General features: G+C 65.5%; 1 protein-coding gene across 1 annotated transcript in view; it reads right to left on the bottom strand.

The window, feature by feature from the left end:
* LOC113809357 (uncharacterized) overlaps positions 1-7,500 on the bottom strand; it is a 106,587-nt gene that overhangs the window by 797 nt on the left and 98,290 nt on the right. The window lies entirely within an intron of this gene.

Raw genomic sequence — 7,500 nt, 5'->3', positions numbered from 1 at the left:
GTTAAAGGAAATTCCCTGGCGGTGGCGTCCGCGCGTAGGCCTACGGAGCGCGCGACAAGTGCCCGAACAGCTAGCCGGGCTTAGGCAATTCCCGGATAATTAATGAGTAGTTAACAGGCTGTTGTGTGCGGGCCTGAGGGCTGAGCCAGGAGGCTGGTCAGCATCCATTAGGGGACGTAGGGCACAGTCTGCCAAGCACGGGCTACCTGCTTATTAGGCGCCATTTGTGTGTCCAGGAATGTGTTCACTTGCGTCTAAAAGGTAATGAATATTCATTCTAACCTGAGTCCTAAAGAGCAATTAAGGGTTTCTGGATAAAAATTCTTCCGTCATATAGGAACCTAATGATCACATTTGTAAGTGAATATGTACAGACTTCTTCCCGAGGCTATCTGTCTCTTGGCGTCTTCGGCGTCGCTTTCCGCCCAGCCCGGGCCACGGCGTGCCTTTTGGGGGTTAATAGTCATCCACTCCTAAACATGCGTGTACAGAACACATGCAAACACTTGGGCACACACACATATGTATGTGAATGTGCGCGCGCGCGCGCGCGTGTGTGGATGTGGATGTGTGTGTTTGCGTGTGTATGTGTGTGTTTGTGTGTATGTGTATGTTTGTGTATGTGTGTGTGTGTGTTTTGTGTGTGCGTGTGCATGTTTCATGAGTGCGTATGCGTGATGTGTGTGTTTGCGTGCGTGTATGTGTGTTTGTGTGTGTGTGCGTATGCTGCACGCACATGTACAATATATAATTATAGTATATGCAGCGGACTGATTAGCGCAGCTTTTAACTCAACGGAGATTTCAATGCGGCGCAGATAGCCATCTCACCCGCCCGCGCAGCAACCAATGGTCGAGTGGCGCAGCCCTCCTTTCAGTCCCTCTTGGGCCGGATCGGCAGCGCTCGCGCGGCCCCGCAGCGAGCGCTGAGCCACGGCATCCCCGGCGGCCGCGCGAGGGTCCAAAGGTCCAGGTCTTCGCGTGACCCACATATCACAAAACCGTGAGAAACCAACGGCGTCGCCCGTGACGTCACATGCGCGCGATGATCAGTAACTGCAGGTGCGCTTAGGCCCGGCCGTCACGCGCCTCATGCCTCCCTTGGGATACCCCTTTGCTGTCCCCAGCATTAATCGCTCGCTTATGGAATCATTACGGCAATTCGGTATAACATGAGCAAGGATTCCTCAGGTACACAAAGGTCACCGAGCGCAGGACACCTCCGCTTCTGCCCCAGAGACGAGCTGGCTCCCCGGACGCCTCCGCTTCTGCCCCAGAGACGAGCTGGCTCCCCGGTCGCCCCGGACGCCTCCGCTTATGCCCCAGAGACGAACTGGCTCCCCGGTCGCCCCGGACGCCTCCGCTTCTGCCCCAGAGACGAGCTGGCTCCCCGGACGCCTCCGCTTATGCCCCAGAGACGAACTGGCTCCCCGGTCGCCCCGGACGCCTCCGCTTCTGCCCCAGAGACGAACTGGCTCCCCGGTCGCCCCGGACGCCTCCGTTTATGCCCCAGAGACGAACTGGCTCCCCGGTCGCCCCGGACGCCTCCGCTTCTGCCCCAGAGACGAACTGGCTCCCCGGACGCCTCCGCTTCTGCCCCAGAGACGAGCTGGCTCCCCGGACGCCTCCGCTTATGCCCCAGAGACGAACTGGCTCCCCGGTCGCCCCGGACGCCTCCGCTTATGCCCCAGAGACGAACTGGCTCCCCGGTCGCCCCGGACGCCTCCGCTTCTGCCCCAGAGACGAACTGGCTCCCCGGTCGCCCCGGACGCCTCCGCTTATGCCCCAGAGACGAACTGGCTCCCCGGTCGCCCCGGACGCCTCCGCTTCTGCCCCAGAGACGAACTGGCTCCCCGGACGCCTCCGCTTATGCCCCAGAGACGAACTGGCTCCCCGGTCGCCCCGGATGCCTCCGCTTATGCCCCAGAGACGAACTGGCTCCCCGGTCGCCCCGGACGCCTCCGCTTATGCCCCAGAGACGAACTGGCTCCCCGGTCGCCCCGGACGCCTCCGCTTATGCCCCAGAGACGAACTGGCTCCCCGGTCGCCCCGGACGCCTCCGCTTATGCCCCAGAGACGAACTGGCTCCCCGGTCGCCCCGGACGCCTCCGCTTCTGCCCCAGAGACGAACTGGCTCCCCGGACGCCTCCGCTTCTGCCCCAGAGACGAACTGGCTCCCCGGTCGCCCCGGACGCCTCCGCTTCTGCCCCAGAGACGAACTGGCTCCCCGGTCGCCCCGGACGCCTCCGCTTATGCCCCAGAGACGAACTGGCTCCCCGGTCGCCCCGGACGCCTCCGCTTATGCCCCAGAGACGAACTGGCTCCCCGGTCGCCCCGGACGCCTCCGCTTATGCCCCAGAGACGAACTGGCTCCCCGGTCGCCCCGGACGCCTCCGCTTATGCCCCAGAGACGAACTGGCTCCCCGGTCGCCCCGGACGCCTCCGCTTCTGCCCCAGAGACGAACTGGCTCCCCGGACGCCTCCGCTTATGCCCCAGAGACGAACTGGCTCCCCGGACGCCTCCGCTTCTGCCCCAGAGACGAACTGGCTCCCCGGACGCCTCCGCTTCTGCCCCAGAGACGAACTGGCTCCCCGGACGCCTCCGCTTATGCCCCAGAGACGAACTGGCTCCCCGGTCGCCCCGGACGCCTCCGCTTCTGCCCCAGAGACGAACTGGCTCCCCGGTCGCCCCGGACACCTCCGCTTATGCCCCAGAGACGAACTGGCTCCCCGGTCGCCCCGGACGCCTCCGCTTATGCCCCAGAGACGAACTGGCTCCCCGGTCGCCCCGGACGCCTCCGCTTATGCCCCAGAGACGAACTGGCTCCCCGGTCGCCCCGGACGCCTCCGCTTCTGCCCCAGAGACGAACTGGCTCCCCGGACGCCTCCGCTTCTGCCCCAGAGACGAACTGGCTCCCCGGACGCCTCCGCTTATGCCCCAGAGACGAACTGGCTCCCCGGTCGCCTCCGCTTCTGCCCCAGAGACGAACTGGCTCCCCGGACGCCTCCACTTCTGCCCCAGAGACGAACTGGCTCCCCGGTCGCCCCGGACGCCTCCGTTTATGCCCCAGAGACGAGCTGGCTCCCCGGTCGCCCCGGACGCCTCCGCTTATGCCCCAGAGACGAACTGGCTCCCCGGACGCCTCCGCTTCTGCCCCAGAGACGAATTGGCTCCCCGGACGCCTCCGCTTATGCCCCAGAGACGAACTGGCTCCCCGGTCGCCCCGGACGCCTCCGCTTCTGCCCCAGAGACGAGCTGGCTCCCCGGACGCCCCGGACGCCTCCGCTTATGCCCCAGAGACGAACTGGCTCCCCGGTAGCCCCGGACGCCTCCGCTTATGCCCCAGAGACGAACTGGCTCCCCGGTCGCCCCGGACGCCTCCGCTTCTGCCCCAGAGACGAACTGGCTCCCCGGTCGCCCCGGACGCCTCCGCTTCTGCCCCAGAGACGAGCTGGCTCCCCGGACGCCTCCGCTTCTGCCCCAGAGACGAACTGGCTCCCCGGACGCCCCGGACGCCTCCGCTTATGCCCCAGAGACGAACTGGCTCCCCGGTCGCCCCGGACGCCTCCGCTTATGCCCCAGAGACGAACTGGCTCCCCGGTCGCCCCGGACGCCTCCGCTTCTGCCCCAGAGACGAACTGGCTCCCCGGTCGCCCCGGACGCCTCCGCTTATGCCCCAGAGACGAGCTGGCTCCCCGGACGCCTCCGCTTCTGCCCCAGAGACGAACTGGCTCCCCGGACGCCTCCGCTTATGCCCCAGAGACGAACTGGCTCCCCGGTCGCCCCGGACGCCTCCGCTTCTGCCCCAGAGACGAGCTGGCTCCCCGGACGCCCCGGACGCCTCCGCTTATGCCCCAGAGACGAACTGGCTCCCCGGTCGCCCCGGACGCCTCCGCTTATGCCCCAGAGACGAACTGGCTCCCCGGTCGCCCCGGACGCCTCCGCTTCTGCCCCAGAGACGAACTGGCTCCCCGGTCGCCCCGGACGCCTCCGCTTCTGCCCCAGAGACGAGCTGGCTCCCCGGACGCCCCGGACGCCTCCGCTTATGCCCCAGAGACGAACTGGCTCCCCGGTCGCCCCGGACGCCTCCGCTTATGCCCCAGAGACGAACTGGCTCCCCGGTCGCCCCGGACGCCTCCGCTTATGCCCCAGAGACGAACTGGCTCCCCGGTCGCCCCGGACGCCTCCGCTTCTGCCCCAGAGACGAACTGGCTCCCCGGACGCCTCCGCTTATGCCCCAGAGACGAACTGGCTCCCCGGTCGCCCCGGACGCCTCCGCTTCTGCCCCAGAGACGAACTGGCTCCCCGGTCGCCCCGGACGCCTCCGCTTCTGCCCCAGAGACGAACTGGCTCCCCGGTCGCCCCGGACGCCTCCGCTTCTGCCCCAGAGACGAGCTGGCTCCCCGGTCGCCCCGGACGCCTCCGCTTATGCCCCAGAGACTATCTGGCTCCCCGGTCGCCCCGGACGCCTCCGCTTATGCCCCAGAGACGAACTGGCTCCCCGGTCGCCCCGGACGCCTCCGTTTATGCCCCAGAGACGAACTGGCTCCCCGGTCGCCCCGGACGCCTCCGTTTATGCCCCAGAGACGAACTGGCTCCCCGGTCGCCCCGGACGCCTCCGTTTATGCCCCAGAGACGAACTGGCTCCCCGGTCGCCCCGGACGCCTCCGCTTCTGCCCCAGAGACGAACTGGCTCCCCGGTCGCCCCGGACGCCTCCGTTTATGCCCCAGAGACGAACTGGCTCCCCGGTCGCCCCGGACGCCTCCGCTTATGCCCCAGAGACGAACTGGCTCCCCGGTCGCCCCGGACGCCTCCGCTTATGCCCCAGAGACGAACTGGCTCCCCGGTCGCCCCGGACGCCTCCGCTTCTGCCCCAGAGACGAACTGGCTCCCCGGTCGCCCCGGACGCCTCCGTTTATGCCCCAGAGACGAGCTGGCTCCCCGGTCGCCCCGGACGCCTCCGCTTATGCCCCAGAGACGAACTGGCTCCACGGTCGCCCCGGACGCCTCCGCTTATGCCCCAGAGACGAACTGGCTCCCCGGTCGCCCCGGACGCCTCCGCTTATGCCCCAGAGACGAACTGGCTCCCCGGTAGCCCCGGACGCCTCCGCTTATGCCCCAGAGACGAACTGGCTCCCCGGTCGCCCCGGACGCCTCCGTTTATGCCCCAGAGACGAGCTGGCTCCCCGGTCGCCCCGGACGCCTCCGCTTCTGCCCCAGAGACGAACTGGCTCCCCGGACGCCTCCGCTTATGCCCCAGAGACGAACTGACTCCCCGGACGCCTCCGCTTCTGCCCCAGAGACGAACTGGCTCCCCGGACGCCTCCGCTTATGCCCCAGAGACGAACTGGCTCCCCGGTCGCCCCGGACGCCTCCGCTTATGCCCCAGAGACGAACTGGCTCCCCGGTCGCCCCGGACGCCTCCGTTTATGCCCCAGAGACGAGCTGGCTCCCCGGTCGCCCCGGACGCCTCCGCTTATGCCCCAGAGACGAACTGGCTCCCCGGTCGCCCCGGACGCCTCCGCTTCTGCCCCAGAGACGAACTGGCTCCCCGGTCGCCCCGGACGCCTCCGCTTATGCCCCAGAGACTATCTGGCTCCCCGATCGCCCCGGACGCCTCCGTTTATGCCCCAGAGACGAACTGGCTCCCCGGTCGCCCCGGACGCCTCCGCTTCTGCCCCAGAGACGAACTGGCTCCCCGGTCGCCCCGGACGCCTCCGCTTATGCCCCAGAGACGAACTGGCTCCCCGGTCGCCCCGGACGCCTCCGCTTCTGCCCCAGAGACGAACTGGCTCCCCGGTCGCCCCGGACGCCTCCGCTTCTGCCCCAGAGACGAGCTGGCTCCCCGGACGCCCCGGACGCCTCCGCTTCTGCCCCAGAGACGAACTGGCTCCCCGGTCGCCCCGGACGCCTCCGCTTATGCCCCAGAGACGAGCTGGCTCCCCGGTCGCCCCGGACGCCTCCGTTTATGCCCCAGAGACGAACTGGCTCCCCGGTCGCCCCGGACGCCTCCGCTTCTGCCCCAGAGACGAACTGGCTCCCCGGTCGCCCCGGACGCCTCCGCTTATGCCCCAGAGACGAACTGGCTCCCCGGTCGCCCCGGACGCCTCCGCTTCTGCCCCAGAGACGAACTGGCTCCCCGGTCGCCCCGGACGCCTCCGCTTCTGCCCCAGAGACGAACTGGCTCCCCGGTCGCCCCGGACGCCTCCGCTTCTGCCCCAGAGACGAACTGGCTCCCCGGTCGCCCCGGACGCCTCCGCTTATGCCCCAGAGACGAACTGGCTCCCCGGTCGCCCCGGACGCCTCCGCTTATGCCCCAGAGACGAACTGGCTCCCCGGTCGCCCCGGACGCCTCCGCTTCTGCCCCAGAGACGAACTGGCTCCCCGGTCGCCCCGGACGCCTCCGCTTCTGCCCCAGAGACTATCTGGCTCCCCGATCGCCCCGGACGCCTCCGTTTATGCCCCAGAGACGAGCTGGCTCCCCGGTCGCCCCGGACGCCTCCGCTTCTGCCCCAGAGACGAACTGGCTCCCCGGTCGCCCCGGACGCCTCCGTTTATGCCCCAGAGACGAACTGGCTCCCCGGTCGCCCCGGACGCCTCCGCTTATGCCCCAGAGACGAGCTGGCTCCCCGGTCGCCCCGGACGCCTCCGCTTACACCGCGCTGAGTGCCCCGGGGGTCGTGCGACGGGGACCAGGGGCGGCGGCGTCACGAGGCAGACCGGGGTTGACAACTGTGCTTTGGTAATCATACTCACTCTCGCACGGGCGCTCATTAACTGTGCATCCGGGGCCGGTACATACCTGTGAAACAAGAAAAAAATATATATAATCTAGATTCATAGAAAAGCGGTTCAATTTATAGTTCATGAGGGCGCATAATTATAACATGTACACACACATACATATCTATATACATATGCACACAAACATACACATACTTATTTACATACATAGGTAGATATAGATAGAATACTCCATATCTATCTATATATATATATATATATTATATATAAATATTATATATATATACATATATATGTGTGTGTGTGTGTGTGTGTGTGTGTGTGTGTGTGTGTGTGTGTGTGTGTGTGTGTGTGTGTGTGTGTGTGTGTCCGTGTGTATACATGTATTGTGTGTACGTTATGCGTGTGTTATCATCTGTGGATTCATGCTCGCGGCTCTGCTTGGTTCTGCGCGTCGGCGCATGTGCTTCCAGCGGACACGACTCGCAGCCATGGGGTCGGAATGCACGCACTGCTTAAGCAATCTCTTGTGTTTCCATTATGTAAACTAGCCTCGTAAAGACGTCGGCGAACTAAGCCTCGACTGCCAATGGCACCGTTCTAATCAGCGCGGCTTCAACTTTATTTCAATTTGAATTATTAAAATATACTTGGTATGCGATGCAGTACGGACAAGAGCTCATTACAGGCAGTTACACCAGATAAGACTAATGTAATTAGCGAGTTCTTTGACCCTGTCTTTGCGCAGCTGGCCA

Source organism: Penaeus vannamei, chromosome 20 (assembly GCF_042767895.1).
Source record: "Penaeus vannamei isolate JL-2024 chromosome 20, ASM4276789v1, whole genome shotgun sequence".
NCBI lineage: Eukaryota > Metazoa > Arthropoda > Malacostraca > Decapoda > Penaeidae > Penaeus > Penaeus vannamei.
The sequence above is the reverse complement of the archived record's forward strand: the minus strand, read 5'-3'. Positions and strand labels throughout refer to the sequence as shown.